Source organism: Colobus angolensis, unplaced genomic scaffold, assembly GCF_000951035.1.
Source record: "Colobus angolensis palliatus isolate OR3802 unplaced genomic scaffold, Cang.pa_1.0 Scaffold174, whole genome shotgun sequence".
NCBI classification, from domain to species: domain Eukaryota; kingdom Metazoa; phylum Chordata; class Mammalia; order Primates; family Cercopithecidae; genus Colobus; species Colobus angolensis.
This window is the reverse complement of record NW_012114866.1, coordinates 6,553,277-6,572,335: the sequence shown is the minus strand read 5'-3', so window position 1 is coordinate 6,572,335 and position 19,059 is coordinate 6,553,277. Positions and strand designations below refer to the sequence as shown.

Here is a 19,059-nt window from a genome sequence, read left to right as displayed (position 1 = left end):
ACTTACTATGCTGAAAGGGGCTTTGAAGGTGTGATTAAGAGTTTTGAGATGGGGAGATTTTCCTGGATTATATGAGTGTGTCCTAAATATAATCACACAGGTCCACGTAAGAGGCAGGCAAGGTCAAAGGAGGAAATAGAAGGTGAGATAATGAAAACAAGAGGTTGGAGGGCTGGAGGAAGGGGGTCACAAGCCAAGAAGCATAGGTGGCCTCCAGAAGCTAGAAAACGCAAAGAAATAGATTTCTCATAGATTCTTCACAGGGGACTAGCCCTGCTCACACCTTGACTTTAGCCTAGTGAAACCGATTTCAGACTTCTGGCCTCCAAAACTGTAAGAGAATAGAACTGTGCTGTAATAAGCCACTAAATTTGTAGTAATTTGTGATAGTAGCAATAGGAAACTAATACAATGTTCCCAGATATGAAAAAAAAATTCTTTTTATGTAAACATGCCAGCTGAATGTGAACATATTCCTCTTGCTTTAAAAATTCCAAATCTAGGCTGTTAGCAAAATTCATACACAAATTCTAGCTTACTATAAAATAATCATTTAAGGAAGTGTATAAAATTTCTTTGCTTCAGATATCATACTGCCTCAGATTCCCTTTCAAGACTGAAAGACTTTCTACTCCAGATGCCCTTGGCTGAAGACAGTTTCTATTTAAACAGGTAAATGGCCTGTTTGCAACACGCAGCCTTTATTCTTATCTGCATGGCATACTCTTTCTCTTTGTTTAAAATTTGATAGTAAGTCTTTTATGATTTTGCTGCTTTTAGTGAAATTAATCATGCCCCTCTTTATCTTACTTATGCTATACCTCATACATATATTCATTTTTGCATTTATGAAAATTGTATCTTTTATGTTTATTATACCTGTTTCTCCTGCCAGCCTAAAACTTTATGGAGGAAGACATTATGTCTTATTTAATTGTGCATACTCAGCTCTTAGTACAAGTAACTACCTAGTACATAATAGGTACTCAATAAATATCCATTGAATTGAATAAGAACACTGAGTTTAGGTTAAAAAAAATCTCAGAAGGAATGTCAGAGAGTAAGTACATACTTACTGCTGGGGTGACCAGGGGCAAATTACTTAACCTTTCTGAGTTGGAAATAATGCCAACTACAATTACAAGACCACTGTGAAGATAAATAAGATGACACATGTAAAGAAGCTGTACAAAGCAGGGGTCTAGCCTGCGTGACAGAGCGAGACTGTCCATTCTCCTCATAATAAATGCCCATTCTCCTCATAATAAGTTGAAAATTAGTTTGCAACAAACTTGCTCCTGCCCTTTTTTGTATTCAGGGTTTGGCAAGACCTTCTGAGCTAATTTAGGACAACTTAGTGTTTAGCATAACTCTTTCATAGATTTGCTCTATTATCAGTGCCTGATGATGTTGACAATGATGATGAAGAAAGAAGAAGAGGAGTTGGAGGAGGAGGAAGAAAACATCCAGAGCATTCAATTTATTCTAGTTAAATTACTAACCAGAAAGACAATGGCCTAGGAAGTCTACTTTGTAATGCTGTTTGGTTCTAAGTAAAGAGCATCTAGTAGGGAGACATGTAAATCCTGTTTCCAAAACACACTTGGAGGATTAGAGCATGTGGAAGATTTGCTCCCCACCTGGCTCAGAGCTACCAAGGTCACATTGGCTGTCTAAGGACATGTCTTCTGGCTAGAATAAGCCCTGGTGAAATCTTACGTGATATCAGCACCTTTGCAGAAAGTAAGAAATAAACCACCTGAAATCTACACATTAAAATTCAGCCTGCGTTGGTCTAATCAAATTTGGCTCTGTTGGAGAATTGAATTCACAGCAGAAAAGAGAAAAATGTATGTTCTTTTTTCAGTATAAATTAGAATGTAGAATCATCATTGCTTGCCCCCAATGCTAAAAGCTTTCATATGTGATGTTGTTTTGTTTTGTTTTGTTTTGGTGTGGAGTCTTCACTGCGCAACTAGACCTCAGCTTGGAGCCACAAAGCAGTGACTGCAGATCATGCAGGAGGGTATCTATCTGGCAATAGCCTGCACTTGTTTTGTTTTTTCTCTGCTTGCTCTTGAAAACGGGCAGAGGAACAACCTTTGAAAGCTAATTATTCACTTTGAGAGATGATTAAGATGAGTAGGTGCTCATGTGCATATTTGAAATGTAGAGGTGTGGTTTGTCTTTGTTTTTTTGAGATGGAGTCTCCCTCTGTGGCCCAGGCTGGAGTGCAGTGGTGCAATCTTGGCTCACTGCAACCTCTGCATCCTTGGTTCAAGCAATTCTCCCACCAAAGCCTCCCAAGTAGCTGGAATTACAGGCGTGCACCACCACACCTGGCTAATTTTTGTTATTCTTTAGTAGAGACAGGGTTTCACCATGTTGGCCAGGCTAGTTTCAAACTCCTGACTTCAAGTGATCTGCCTGCCTTGGCCTTCCACAGTGCTGTGATTACAAGCATGAGCCACTGTGCCTGGCCTAGATGTGTGTTTTTTAAGTGTGTTGTCTTCATGTCATTGTGGTATGATTCAAAATTAATGGTACCTGAGGGCAGCCCTTCTGTGTATAGTGTCATATCATAAGTGTGGCTGTCACTTCCTCCCAGCTGATCTTCCTTTGATAAGACTAATAAGTTATATTTTGGGTTTCCTTATTCAGACCCTTTTTGTTGAGTTTCATATACCACCAAGTTGTACATTACTAGCTCACACCTTCTAGCTTTTATATATGCTCTCTTTTAATTCTTTCAAAAGCTCTGTGTGGAAGATAGTCTTATTCCACTGTACATATGTGAAAACTAAGGCTCACACTAGTTGTGAAATATGCCCAGTCACACAGCTAGAAAACGTTGCTGGCGGAAGTGGACCCTGATCTGATAACTTCATAGTGTTGTACGCAACTTCATTCATGTACACAAAATGGCTGTCAATATGAGAAATTACCTGAACAACAAGGAGAAGACAACGACTTTTCTATCATAGGCCCACTTATCATGATAATTTAACATCCATGGGGGCTGCATCATATCTAAATGTAACAACTACAAACTGAAGAAACCTGCCATGGGGCTGACAAAAGTGGATTTGGAGTGAATCTCCCTTGCTGTTCTCTTCTCCTCCAGAGATAGAAGACACAATTCACAAATAAACCATCTTTCAAATGCAAGCAACGATCCCTCCTCTCTGCCTCCTGTGTCCATATATAATTCTCTTAAACAGCATAAATCTCTTTTCTATGCATGTTACTATCTGTATGCATTTTTTCTTGGTCCCGAATTAAATTTATTTCATCTGTAAATGCAAGCAGGCTACACCTTGGGCCCCTGAGAATTCCTAGATTTATAACTATCACTGTACATGTCATATCCATGCATAAAGTCCAGTAAAGTATTAATCACTTCCTTTCCATCACAGGAAGAATTTCTCTGGGGTCATTTCCCCCAAGAAATACATACATTTTATCTGTCGATAAAGTGACCACACGTGTCCAAGGAGCACAAAAATAAATCACATTAAGAGGTGGAAGTTAGGTTTTTTAATTTTTATTCTTTATTTTTAGATGGAATCTTGCTCTGTTGCCCAGGCTGGAGTGCAGTGGCACGATCTTGGCTCATTGCAACCTCTGCCTCCCAGGCTCAAGAGATTCTCCTGTGTCAGCCTCCAGAACAGCTGGGATTATGGGCATGCACCACCACGCCTGGCTAATTTTTTTCATTTTTAGTAGAGATGGGGTTTCAACATGTTGGCCATGCTGGTCTAAAAATCCTGACCTCAAGTGATCCACCTGCCTCTACCTCCCAAAGTGCTGGGATCACAGGCATAAGCCATCACACCTGGCTGACTTTTTTTTTTTTTAATTAGTGAATATTAAATTTTGAAGTGCTGAATTTATTCTATTCTGTGGATAAGACTGGCTGCCCACCAGTCTGGAAGTTCCTAAAGCAGTGATTGTGTTTTTTCCATGCTATCGCCACTTCTCACCCAATCTGATTCTTTGCCCCCATTCAAGATAAAACTTTCACCAACCAAGTTAAAGGATGATTTGGACTCTGTCATGGAGCTATATTAGGATTAGAATAGTATCAGAGAACGTGCCTTGAATTTAGCCAGGCATTGGAGGCCAATTTGATCTGCCCTCCGCTTTCCTATTTTATCTCCTCCTGACAGCCTTCGTGATAACATTCCAAGTGCACCAAGTGTTTTCGTACAAGCATACCTTGTACTTTCCCATTCATAGTCCTTTTAGTTTTATTTTTTCTTCCCCTTACAATGATGCTTCTTCTCTCTTGACATTCTAAACAATCTTCATGACTCAGAACAATTACCATTTTCTCCTCCTGAGTCCTCAGGTCCAAAAGAAGCTACTTCATTTTTTGTATACTTACAAAGCACTCCGTTATGACATTCAGGCATTTTGATGTATTTTGGTTCTATGTGTGCACTCTTTCTCCTGGTGGACCCACTCTAGAAGGATAGGAGACACATCCTAGCTATTGCTCTAACATCTAATACCCCAGCAGAGAGTCTTGTGTGAGCGACTTAAAAATGTTTATAGAAATAGAGTAATTTTATATAATGCATGGCAGCATTTTCTTAGGATATTGACGAATGAGGTTACTACATGCTAGTAACAATTAACATATTCATTAGAAGATAAGATCTTAGTCCCAGAATTTGGCTGTGTGGTTTTCTTGGGGACATCTAGAGATGGGGGCATGGATAAGATGTCTTGGGGATTGGTCCAGGTGCAGGACAAGAGAAACAACTATCACAAATAACTGTCCATTCTGTAGCAGGGTGTTGTAAGATTCCAGTTCATGTGAGAATGAATGGTTGTCTTCATGCCCAGTGGCATGAGGTATATGCTTAATAAATGAGGTACCCCTTGTGCTCCCACACATCCATCCAGTGCTTCTCTCCATCTTGGCATTTACTCTCCAGTTGTATTGTAATGAGTGGCTTCTCTGTGACTCATTACTAAAGACTAGGGCATGACAGTTTAAAAACATAATCTTAGCACCTGGTTCAGTGTCTAGCACATAATCAGCCCTAGATAAATAGATATTTATTGAATAAATGAAGAAAATAGTATAAGAAGAAAAGAATGAAAGACAATAAACATGAACATAGAGGTTTCCTAATCAGCTTTTTGAAAAATATTCATTGGACTCATTGTGGAGATTATGAGCATTATGATATAGACATGGTTACTGGCTTCACTGTAATATTACTCAGACTTTCCTGTTCAGAAAAGGCTAAATTTCAGGGACAGCACTTGTCAGAGTGCTTATATTGGGTCAGCTGGGACATGCTTGGGAGCAGATGGATTAATCCCATTCCCTGCTCAGACCTCAGTAGCACCTTCCCTATAACCCTGAGAGTTTATGTGTATATGTACATGCTTGTGTAGATTTAAAAGAAGCAATAATATAAATTCTGAGGAAAGTCTGAAGATATTTGATATTATTATTTACACTGCATTCCTTTAAAGGAAAGAGAAATTTTAATTGAGAGTATTTAGGCCAACTGAGAGCTCCGGAAACAGCTCCCCACACCCATATACCATGGCCTACCAACCCCTCTCCCATTCTTATTGCCAAAGTTTCATTCTCCAAATTCATATCCAAAAGGACCTATTCCACTGCCCACAATATGTATTTCTTTTCCCTGAATTGCTATCACATACTGCTTTACTGTTTCAGCAGTAAGCTGTTGGCATCACAGTGCTCTGGGGAAGTTGTGCTAATCCAAGTCCTGACATCTCCTCAAAGATGCCTAAACAGTGCAGTAGGAATTCTGCAGGTGCAACTTGAGCCTTCTAGGAAAGGCTATGCCACAAAGGCATCCTGGTCAGCACCCTGCTCATCTGGCCATAACATGTCTGAGATTGCGCAGGTCAGGGAACATCTTGCAGCACTTGCTAGTTTTGCAGAGAACTCAGAAATGTTAACAGATGGCAAGCAGAACACAACCCTGAATAGTCAGCAGGGTGACACTCATTAAGAGTCATCACTGAATCCATTTCCAACAAAATCTCATTCCAACGAAACATCACTTTCCGAAAAATGTCAATCTGCTTAAATGAAAGTGACTACAGGGTACTATAATGCCAGGCCTGGTTGAATCCCTGCAGGCAACAAGGACTCTTTTAGAGCCTCAGGGCCTTTCCACCCATAATTTCCTCTCCAATGTGGGTCCTGGTCAGATTCCTCTCCAGCTCTGTCAGCCTCTGCAGATGAGACAGAATGCCTGGTAGCACTCAGAACTTCTCCTCCTGAGCCAGACATTCATTCCTCTGCCTACTTTTCCTCCCTAGTAGAACACTTGGGGAAGCCGGAGGGAGGAATAAGTAGAGGAAGGATACAGAGAACTTGTTGTTCCTCAAGTCAGAATTCCTTCCACAATAGAAATGTATTTATTCTTACCTTTCTTCAAGTATATGACTAATTCATTCTTCAAGAAAAGTCATTTCCTCTCTCTCCCTCTATTGATTCCTAATGGCACACATTGATCCCAATGCAATCTGCTAATCTACATTTTGTTGCACTTTAGGCATTACTAATAAATTAAAATATTAATATGTGAAACTAAAGTCAAGTGCACACAACACCAACACTGGATGATGATGCTTAGGTTGCCAACCCCTTTGCTTAGCACTCACTGATGCAGAGGCCAACATCTCCCTTTCTACCACTTGCTGCCCTCCACCCCCACTAAAAGGTAGGACCTCCAAGAGTCATGATTTTCACACTTCCAGGTCTTCTCCCTACAAGGCCCTACTCAGTCATCCAAGACCCAGTGCAAATGCCATCTCCTCTAGTCAACATTCCATAAAGCTTCAGTCAGCAAGAGTTGCTCTCTTATCACTGTTTCCATATCTCTTTATTATAACATCTAGATTAAAACTTGTCTTATTCTGTCTGTAATTTCCTGCTGCTACAACTCCAATGAAAATGTATTAAACACACCTAGTGCCTGGCACGATTAGTCAATTGGATGGCTTAACAAAACAGACCTCTTGAATTGATTCCCCTAGCTCACTAACTCCACCACCAGGAGTGAGGTGAAAAATCACATAAGTGAGGCCATAACACTGCTTAGATGAAAGGCTGGTATCCATTAGTTGGTACATAGCCTAGGAGCTAAGAGACCTTGGTTCTAATCCCACTTCTGGCACTAACATTTTCCCCGAGCTCACACCATGGTAAACCAAAGGTATCAGTTATCTACTTACTTGGTAAATGTTATCAGTAAACTTTGTCTTGGTTATACCATTGTTTACCAGTAGTCCATGCTTTATTATAGTATCTATTCTTAACAATCTTCTTCTTGCTACCAAAGTCATCGGGCCAAGAGAATACCAATAGTTGCCTATAAAAATATAAACTCAGATTTCTTTCATGAACACACATACCAAAGAAGACATGGCTGCAGAGGAAGGAAGACATGGCTCGGCTGTGTGACTCTGGCCAAGTTACTTAACCACTGTGGAATAAGGATAATAGCCAAACCAGCCTTGGCTGCATGGTTATGGGTATACCAGAGCTAAATTCTGGGAAACACTTAGCAGGAAGTGCCCCCACAATATTGGCTATTTCTATTACTATCTTTTAATTTTAGCCCAGCCTCATAATGTTTCTTGATTCTTATTTGTTTATAGTGAAATCCTAAGAGATTTTACACTAGATACTTTCTATATCTAATGGGCTTTCTGAAAAATTATATTTTTATGTTCCTGTTTTCTTAAGAAGGATGGAGACAAATATATAGAGACTTTATTATTTCTAATAAGTACGTCTTTACTGTAATAATCTAAATCTTCAACAGACAGATGAGAGAAGAAAAATTCTTGCCAAAAATGATCAGTCCAAACCTTAATTATGTTAATTATATCTAACTGTCAGCAAAGAGATCAAAGGTTAAGTCTGTTCTCTGCTTCAAAGAATGATAATGATAATAAACAGTTATTCTTAGTAGCTGAAGTACATTTTGCAATTGTAACTGACACCATTTGACTTTTGTTTTTTTATAAGCGAAATGATTTGCAATGAATTTTCATGCTTGAAACAATAAGTGCTTTTAACTTAGTAAAATTCACTTTTGCCCAGCATGACCCACATTCCTATTCACAATTTGCTCTGCTACTTGAAAACATTGCTTGAGCAATAAAACAAAGAATTTGGAAAACCAGCTTATCTTTTGGAAAGCCCTGGAATTGCATATACTCTTCAGTTGTCTGCATTTTAAGCACCTTAAAGAAGTTTTACCACTTCTCTAGGGCTTTCTTCACTCTTTCTAGTATTGAGCATTTACAATGTACCAGGAGCTATACTGAATGCCATAGGTAGCAATTTATCTCAGTTGTTCTCCCAACAATCCTGTGGTGTGTATTAGCATCACCCAGTTTATAGAAGTAGGACACTTGCTGCAGGTTACATAGGTGGAAACTAAATGAAGAATCCCAGATCGGAAACCAGTCCTCCTGTCCAGATATGGTACTCTCACTTACTGTCTTGTATTGCCTTGGCTGCCCATAATATTCTGTACTTCCATATCTCAGTGCCTGTCATAGTTCATAATATACATAAGGAACACAATAATGATTGTGGGGTAACAGTCATTATGATGGCCAACACGTTTTAAACATTTACTTTTGTCATCAAATGTTCTAAGAACTTTACCGGTGTTAACTCATTTAATAAGTCTATAAGGTAGGTACTATTATCCCATTTTACAGATGAATAAACTGAGACACACAGGGACTAGTTAATAGTTAATAAAACAGAGAGAGAGAGAGATTGAGGGAGAGAGAGAGGATTCTTGGACCACACCCAAACCAGAGCATCTGCAGGAGGCCAAATAATCCTCTCTGCCCATAAATAAATAATACAGTTGCACTCCATCTCTTTTTGCTTACTCCTTTACCCTTCTTTACTCCTGAATCTTTGAGCTAAATTCTGGAAAATTTGGGTGATTATTTCCCCCCGGTCCCATAAGGCTACTCGCCTGGCAGGCCAATAGGTTTGGATTTTTCTTACACTTACTCATCCAGTCTGGCATGTCAATGGGGCTCTCTGTCTTTCTTTGTGTGCAACCCTGGTGGTGTAGGGATTACCCTCATGATATAGACAAGGAAGCTGGAAAGCAGAAAGGCTAAGTAAGCAGCTGAGTTGGGATTTTGTAAGAGACAGTCTGGCTCCAGAGCCTGTCCTTTAATCCACACACTACAAGAACACACCCTTCCTGAATTCCCATTTGCATGTGTAATCCCATACTAAACTGTATTGTATTATATTGTATTGATTTTATACTAAATTGTGTTGTTATGTAATCATTTCTAAAATACAGCCCATTTGATTATAAAGTGTTTAAGGGGTCATGCCATTCTTTTCCTTTTGTGGCCCTCAGAGTGCCTATTTCAAAGCCATTATTTGCTGAATCCTAAATTGGAGGTTCTGTCCCAGACTGGAATGTCTGCTCAAGCACTAACTTCTGATGACTAAAACTTTACAGATAAATGTTGTATAGCGAGAAGACTAAGACACAAAAAGATTGTTCTGGAGGGTAAATAGAGGGTCATACTTTTAGAGAAAGAAAGTGTGCAAAAGGATAGGTGTTTTTTGTGTTTTGTTTTGTTTTGTTTTGTGTGTGTGTGTGTGTGTGTGTGTGTGTGTGTGTTGAACATCTACTGTGTCTCTTATTGTTGAAAAATAAGACATAACCTAGCCCTTAGGAGCTCTTAGCCCAGTGGGAAGAACACACAGAAACAATAACATGTAATAACATGGTTCAGATTCTGTGACAGAGACGCTATGGAAGAGGTCATAAATCAGCAGACTGCCAACCATGTGACCAACAATTATGTTCCCTTTTATTTCACAGTGTTTTCAGAAATATGAACCAAGGGTTAACGTTTACAAATTTTAAATTTTACAACAAAATCCACATTGGTGGCTACCCAAAAAGTGAAAAGTTTGATGCCACTGAACCCCCATTCCTGCATGGCCACCATCAGCCTGAGTCCAGTAGCTGCTATCTCCAGGGGTGGTATGTGCATATATTTTTATAGATGGTCTCATGTTTCTTTAACAATGTTTAGGACACTTACCTATAGTCATTTTCTACAAGAAGCACATATGACATAATACTTCACTTTGGTAACACTGCTCATGTGACTATAGATAAAGTCACATACTAACATTTAAGGTGACATAAGTAAAAATCATAAAGGCAGTACAGCCAGGAGGAGAAAGACTTGAGGTACATAAGGGGGTGGCTGATGGAAAGAAGTGATGGAAAGATAAACAGAAAGGTGATAAAATTGTACTATTTGACCTCTTTCCCTCCTCCCATCTTGGTCTCCCTCCCTCTGTCCCTCATCCCATCTCTCCCCATATGTACACTTCTTATGACTCCCCCATAATAATATCCACAACCCTATATCAAGCACCTGCTTAGTGCTGGAGATTATACTAAGTTTTGTGAACAACAACCCTGCAGACTGATATTACTCTACAACAAGAAGTGTTTTTAAGATTCCAGTCATCATGTTCTTTGCATGATGCCCTTTGCTCTGCTTGTAGTAACAGAAAATTCAAACACCAAATATACCTCTTTTGCTTTGCACGAGTTTAGTGGGAGGCAACCTTGTTCTGTGAGGGATGTGCTGGCTCTGGTGTAAAAGCATTTGCATTTAAATCCCCCCTATAACTCCGAATTAGTGCAATGATCTTGGGTGAGTTATCCAACCTCTCTCGTGCTTAAATTCAGGATCTATTAGATGAGAATACAATTATTATTCATATAACTATTCATAATAACTATTTATATAGTTGTTATGGAGACAAACTCTCCATAGGATGCCCATGTAAAAGACTGTAAGCATCTACTATTCCTATCATTTTTCAGATAAAATAGAAAATAAATTGAAATAACAACGAAGGAAATATCTACAACAATATATTATTAGTGGGTCAAGAAATTAACATTTATGGAGCACCTACTATGTGCCAGATAATATATATTTTGTCTCATTTAATCCTCATGATACTACACCAAGTTAGATTTTATAATATTATTATTTTTTTGTTAGAAAACAGCAGCAGAAAGAAAGTACTTTGCCACTTATGACTCTTAATAGGAGAGCCAGATTTGTATGACGCTAAAGTTCATGTCCACCGGCTGTGACCCACAGCTTGGAATAAGGACAAGAGCAACTGCAGTGCTCAAGACAGCTTTTACCCCAGACTCTGAAGGGCACTGCAAGAGTGCCTCAATGCTGGGGTTCAGTAAATCCGCTACACCTTACACTTCTGATTCAAGACAGAAATCAATACATAGTGACCTCCTATTAGGGGCAGATATGAAGGTGACTGACAAAGCATCAGGACAGAGTAAATGAATCATTCATGTAAATGACAACATTTACACACGCCCTGACATGTTCACCTCTCATCCTCATGCCTACTGTGAAGAGGCAAGGTTTGTATCTCTACAGGACATTTGTATTTTAATATACTTGGAGTGAGTTTAATATACACATGTATTGAAAAATGTCTTCAAAGATGGTCACTGCAGATATAATGGATGTGTGGCACATAGTAGAAGCTTGCCAGGTATTAACTTAATGAATGAATGAAACTTCACTGGTTTTGTTCTGCCAGACATTCATTTGCAGATTGTATGCTCTGGCTCAGGGGTCACCCGGGCCATAAGCCATCTGTGGGTTGGTAATACTATTAACTTTAATGCCTACCAAATTTTTTGGTAAGGAAACAGCAGCAGAAAGAAAGTACTTTGCCACTTATGACTCTACTAGGACAGCCAGATTTGTTTGACTCCAAAGTTCATGTCTACCCACTGTAGCCCACAGCTTGGAATAAGGACAAGGGCATCTGCAGTGCTCAAAACAGCTTTCACATTAGACTCAAAGATGGCCTGCATTATCTATGGAAAGAATACATGCTTTGAGGCAGGTCCAAATGTCTTTCAAAGTCAATACAGATTGAAAGTGGCTCTATCTGCAAAAAGCAAGCACTGTATTGAAACCTCACTATCTGGCTCCAAAACACGACCCCCAGCTCTTTCCCTCTCTAATCTCAGAATTATCTACCTTGTCAGAAATCTCATGGAGAGGAGGCAGAGTGTTATATTCTCTTGGACCAATATATAGAACTTTAAAAAAGGGAATAATTACTTCTAAGAAATCTGCTATATTTTGTGCTCTGTGGAATGCATCAATACATTAACTCATTGAATCTCCCACAATTAAATGTGAGCCACATGAGAATATTTGTCTCTTCGATTTACCTCTGTACTCTAAGAACCGTTCCTGGCATATAGGAGATGCTTGTTCTGGCTCTTGCTACTGGTCCTCTGCATTGTTCCTTAACTCTGCCACCCCCATGCTTCCCACTATATCACAAGAGCAGGAAGCCTGAGAACTATATGCTTAGAACCTTTTGTCAGTAGAATTCCAGTTTACATTCTCTCAACCAGAGTAACTTCCGTAAGCTCCAGGACGTTAAAGGGAAGTAGCAGACTGGCACAGGATCACAGGATTTTGCGACTGTCAGCACTGCTCCAGTATCTTACAGTTTCCTCAGACTCCACAGTCCACTGTTGGTCTCTAGCTTCACGGCTGGAAGAAACTGTGGCTCAGGAAATGGCTCTCTGAGGTTACCTGATTTGGTGGTAGCTGCTTCCATCCCTAACTATCAGTCTTCAAACAGTTTCTAAGCACATTATTACCCTGAATTACACTGCTTTCTTCTTAAAATAATGAAGGTGCTATCTATTTTCCTGACTGATTTAATGTTCAATAAATATATGTTAAATAATTGAGTAAACCACCCATTTGGTGGGCATTATTATCATCCCTGCCTTGCAGTTGTGGAATTGAGGCTCCCAGAGACAAAATAATTTAAAATTATACAGCAAAGTATTAAATGTCAGATCTGAGAGTAGAGCCATGGACTGTCCAATTCCCAATGTACTTTTGCTTTTTCCATTCAGGGACTGCTCTCAGTGGGTATAATATACCACGTTGCTGTCAAAATCTTATCTCAGAGGTTAAGAGTTGTTTGCACTGTTCCTCCTGCCAGAGTACCATTGCAGTTGAAAACCTCTCTATACATAGGCAAAAGACATTCATTCCCAAGACAAGTGGTTTATTAAATATATATTAGGCCTGGCAAGACACCCTGTTAAAAACATACATTGTATCTGCAGTATCATTGCAGATATAATGTATGTGTGGCACATAGTAGAAGCTTGCCAAGTATTAACTGAATGAATAAATGAATGAAAGTTCACTGGTTTTGTTCCGCCAGACATACATTTGCAGATTGTATGCTCTGACTCAGGGGTCACCTGGGCCATAAGCCATCTGTGGGTTGGTAATACTACTAACCTTAATGTCTAGATGCCTCCCATAGTTCAGCATAGTAAGAATACCTCAGAGATTCCTAGGTACTGACATAAGGCTGTTGATTTTCCTTAGAAACCTCAGTTGTCAAGGGCATTGTAATTCTGAGGCAGAGAGAAATAAGAATTCATCCATCCCTACATTCCAAATAAGATTGAGGCACTGAAAACTATTAATCTGCCTTCATTGTAATGTATTAAAAAGAGTGTCCAATTTGCAACCAAACTGATCTGGGTTTTCATCCTGATTCCTGCTACTTACTAGATCTGAAATCTTGGGCAAGCTGTTTCTGTGACCTCAGTTTTTTCATTTATATAATGGTGGAGATGATAGCTCTCTTACAGAGCTTACCGTAAGGATAAGCTATTGTAGACAGAAAGCATCTAGCATAGCATCTGGCCCATGTTATGGATTCAGTGAATGAAAATAGTACTGTCTTCACTAACACCAAGAAAGAGTCTGTTGACACATAGACTGTTATCCTGCAGGCTGGTCCACATTAGCCAACAAGGCTCTCCAGTCCCAAATAGGCAGCAGTGGTGTGGAAGGATACTTAAAAGCATGTTTTTTACTAGAGAGGTTATGTAGTTGCAAGGAATTAAATGTCTGCATATTTTGTAAGCTTCATGGCGTCTGATGCATTTGGGTGGAGGGGAGTGGGAATGGCTGGCAGAGAGTGGGTAGACCAGAATCGTCACACCTCACTTTTTTTTTTTAAAGGAAAGTCAAGGTTAGAGTTACTGAAAGAATCTGGGGGTGGACAGGTAGAGTTGGGTGGCTTTTGCATGCTGGGAGGTAGTAGTTAAAACTGCAGGAATGAATGAGGTCATGGATGGTTTGGAATTAAATGAGGGAAAACCAAACCACACTTGATTTCAGAAAATTCACAGTACTAGTCTCTAGCTTGGTGCTTGGGATACAGCAGACGCTCAATGAATATTTGTTGAGTTAAAAAGTATAACGTTGAAGAGTGTATCATCCTTCCTTAAAATGTCTGTGTGTCTAACTTATGATCCAGATTCATTTTACCTTTGAAAAGCTAACTGACGTCTATGTGCTTCCTAAAGATTCCAAATCTCTCATTCTGGAAAGGTCCTTTTCTGAAAGCTCATCAAGCCAGCACTAACATTTATTTAGCATTTAACTGAGTCCTGGAAGACACTATGAGTTTTTTCATTCTACTTATATATCTTAAGACTCAACTAGAGTTTGAGGACAGAGACCATGTTTTTTGCATGGCTGAACATTTCTCAGTATCTAGAAGAGTGTTTGACTATAGCAAATGCTCAATAAACAGGAATCTGGCACTTGATTAACCAACCAATATTAAAGTATTGTTAGGGAAGAAAATCAATAGAATGCCTTGAAACCTTAGGTGTGTGGAAAAATGAAGTGTGTGCCTGTGAGAGATGACTGGTACTCAGCTTGAAAAAAAGAAGACTTAAGAAGCCTTAGAAAGAGGGGCCAAGCTACTGTAAAATAGGACTGGGCTGTGAGGGAGAATCTTGCATGGAAGAGGCTGGTAGAGTTAGTTCTAGGAGAGAAGAAAGGGCTGTCTTTCATTCTTCAACTATGCATGGGTTGCCTTCTTATGTCAAGTAGTGTGCTAGGCAATGGAGATACAACAGTGAATAAGGCACATCATCTGGTCATAAGGGCTTTACATTATGCTATAAGAGTTAAACCAGCAAACAGTCTACTATGACATAGTGTCACAGAATATAGCAATATAGAGTACAAATGGGGGTTATACTTTCTAAATATTAGATGATCTCTTATGTACTCTCTCTCTCTGCAGGGATGACCTGAGGGATTCAACAGATATTGTGATTCAGGGGTCAAGCAAGCTCAAAGGAAGAGAGATCACAGAGAATTTCAAGACTATAGAGCTTACCATTTTCTTTTATCTTTTTAAATGTTGCTTTAACTACAATAATAAATATTCAAACCATTCCGTATGTCCTAGAGAAAAGAAAGGCAGATCAGACATGCCCCTTGTCAACCACTAGGCAACTTGTCTAAGGAAAAATGAATAATTTCTACGACCACTGTGGAGATTCTTGAGGTTTTTTTTTTTAGAGAATGGGGAATGCATTACAATAGGAGCATGAGATTGGAGTTCTCTGTCAGCGGTAACAGTTAGGAGTCAAAAAGACAAAGAGGTGATACATACAAGGGTGCATGGGAATTGGAAGATAAATAAAGGACTATCACATTCCATGGGGATTTTCCTCAGGCCCCCTCCAACTTGACCCACTATCTCCCCCATGATTTTTTTTTTTTTTACAAACATGAATGTCAAGTTCTCTGCTTCCTGTCTTCACTAGCATTATTTTCAAGATTAGCCCCTTTCATTTGCTAGATAGATCTCATTATTCAATAGTTTTTTATACAGAACTGAAATATTTTAATTCCCCCACCATGAGATCTACTTCTGCCCTCTGTAGTTATAAAATTTATAATCTCTTCTTGAAGGCTCTCTTGTATTTGAAAGTTATTGTATTTGTTGTTCTTATCCCTTGAAGCTAGGCAGCCATGGTTTCTTTAACTCAGAGGTTCCCCAACCCATGGTCCGCGGACTGGTAGGGGTCTACAGCCTGTTAGGAACTGGGCCGCACAGCAGGAGGTGAGCGGTGGGTGAGTGAGCATTGCTGCCCGAGCCCTACCTCCTGTCAGATCCATGGTTGCATTAGATTCTCACAGGAGTGCAAAGCCTATTGTGAACTACACAAGTGAGGGATCTAGGTTTCCTCTTCTTATGAGAACCTAATGTCTGATGACTGATGATCTGAGATGGAATAGTTTAATCCCAAAACCATTCCCCTTACCCACCCCATCCATGGAAAAGTTGTCTTCCACGAAACTAGTTCCTGGTGCCAAAAAGGTTAGGGACCACTGCTTTAACTCATTTTATCCAGTAAGATTTCCAGACTTTCGTTCCCTACTTGGTTACCTCTTGAAACAGCTTAACTGTAACTATCTAATAAAGCGACCCTTCTACCAAGCATAAGACTCCACCATGAGCTGAAAAGAACTGATACCCAAGAGAGGTCCCATGGCTTGCCCAAAGTCACATTGCTGGTAAGTGAAGGGGGCAAAATTCAAAGCCTGAGCTTTGGCCTTCTGTGCTAGTTCTCATCCAACCTCTAAATACAGAGAAAGAATGAAGTCCCTTTCATTCCCTCTCCAACAGACCTTAAACAACACTATACTCTCATTCCAGCCCCATTTGCCAACAGTCTGTGATCTTCTTCCAAACCCAGGCATACACTGGAACTGGCCTGGGCAAACTGCGATGTATGGTCAACACTTTATCTTTCCTTAGGCGTGTTTGCCTCTGAGTAATTAAAGTTGCATCTATTCATAGACATAAGCCAAGACAATGAAATATATAAAAATATGAATAAAGGAGATTTATTTTAAGGAAGAATTTCTTAAAATATGCTTTTGTCTTCTGTCTACAATGAAGTTTAGACAACCTTTTCTTAGTGTATCCAATAAGTTTTCAAGTACATTTTTCATTCATTTGCCCTTTGAAATGGACTTATTACCATTTAATAGTGATAAGCAAACTCTGTCCTACCTACGCTTATTATAGCTGTCTAAGGATATGACATTCAGATTGACATGCATTCCTGGAGGGTTGAGAATATGCAGCTGGCATGATGTTAATAGATTTTCTCATTCACTTGTAAACAATTCTGTTTTTATTTCTGTCGATCCAAAGGTTTGGATTGAACTTTTGTTTTCTAGTCTTAAAGGAGGAATTTTATGTGAGCTTCACAAATACTCATTACCTGAATATAAACGTCTCAGCATGGTAGTTGGTCCAAAAATGCAGCCAGCTTGTTCAAACTCCTTTTCAATTCAGAAAGTCATGCTAAGGAAATTAGTGATGTTCTCTCCAGAGGTGGCTAACTTCCTTCTAGTTGGTCTAGGTCTTGCTACTAATCATGTAAAGAAATTAAAGGAAGAGGGAAATGATGGCTCCTGGCTGCCAGTCACTTTACAATTTTCTGGGGAAATGAAGAAAAAAAAAAAAAGGCAGAAACAAAAACAAAGAAAGAAACCAACCAAACAAAATGATGGCGCTCAAGCTGATGTTCATGGAAGCAATGGCTATGTCTGGCATCACAGACGTGATGGATATTGAAGCAGGGTCAGATTTATGTAGAAACAAGGTAGAATGGAGGACTTTCAGATTGATATATAAAAATATCCAGTTGTCAATTTGCCAAGAAAATCTATTTTCAATTCTTCCTCTCCAGGCTCATCTAACACTCTTCTCTAGACAGACAACACATTTTACAGCTTAAGAACAAAAAGCTATCAGTCCCAGGACACGTCTTGCTGTTTCATAGCTCCATACTTTTATATAGGCTGCTCATTCTACCTGGGATAGCCTTGGTTCTTTAAAATACTGCAGAGACATTCGGAGAAGTTTTTCCTAGCCCTACTAAGTAGAGGTAAACACTCCTTTCTCTGGGTTACCTCTGTACTTTTTTAACACTAATATAATTGTACTCATATGCTATATTTGTAATTTAAATTACAATAAAATAGAAGAAAAACTATATATACATACATGTATATGTATGTATGTGTGTGTGTATATATATGTTTTTATGCTAGACTGTGAGCTTCTAAAGCTCAGGAACTGTTATTAGCTCAGCACCAAATTACTAGTCCCTGGTAAAACTTAGAAGGCAATACATGTTTTCTGAGTTTAATGAAATCTCCAGGGAGCAAAAGTTTCTTCTTTATTTTATGGCCAAAGAATTTCCTGGCCCATCAAAATGCTCTATTGAAAGATTTTCCCAATCCTGAGCTTGCATTAATTGATCTGTTTATTCACTGAACCCTACTACTGTGTGCCAGGCAGAGTGTTATGCTAGGTCTTAGGAATATAGTAGTAGGCAAAACAGACCTGGTCCCTCTCCTCACGAACCCCCTCTCCCTACTCACACTCTTCCCAATTACTCATTCCTATTAATTTACTGCAAAATAATATTCTCACCTCTAGCAATAACTTTTCAATTCAGAAGGCCATATATAACAACAAATTGATACTGAGTATGTTTCCACTGAAAAGTCTATAAAGAAACATTCTAGGCTGCAAGGTATACTCTTCATAAATACATATATAGATGTATGTATTTCTGTGTACATGTACATTTCTATGCCAATGTATACATATATTACAGATATGCAATATACAATTAAGGTTCACACAAGAATACAACCCACTTATAAACAGAAGAATCCTTTGACGCTTCAAACTTAGGTCCACTTAATTAAAAACGAAGCATAATTTGTACCCTTAATATAATGGCCTATGATTTTCAAGTTTAACTATTTTCATGTTGATTGCTATATTTTGACCCCATTTTGAAGGCACCACAAGGGTGTTTATGACCTGAAATAAAGAGGAACATACAACCTTTCCAACCTTGAAAACAAAGGAAAAAATTTAAGACAAACAAACATGAAAAGCCATCATGTATTTCTCTGCACCCAGAAGAGTGCTAAACATAAAGTAGGTACTAAATGAATACTTTCTAGGTAATTCAATAAATGAAAGAGCAAACACTTGCAGTTATGCAGTTCCTCGTTAGGGCAAGCCAAAGGAAG

General features: G+C 39.1%; 1 protein-coding gene across 9 annotated transcripts in view; it reads right to left on the bottom strand.

The window, feature by feature from the left end:
- Positions 1-19,059, bottom strand: part of DLG2 (discs, large homolog 2 (Drosophila)) — a 2,293,993-nt gene that overhangs the window by 203,609 nt on the left and 2,071,325 nt on the right. The gene's annotated exons all lie outside the window — the stretch shown is intronic.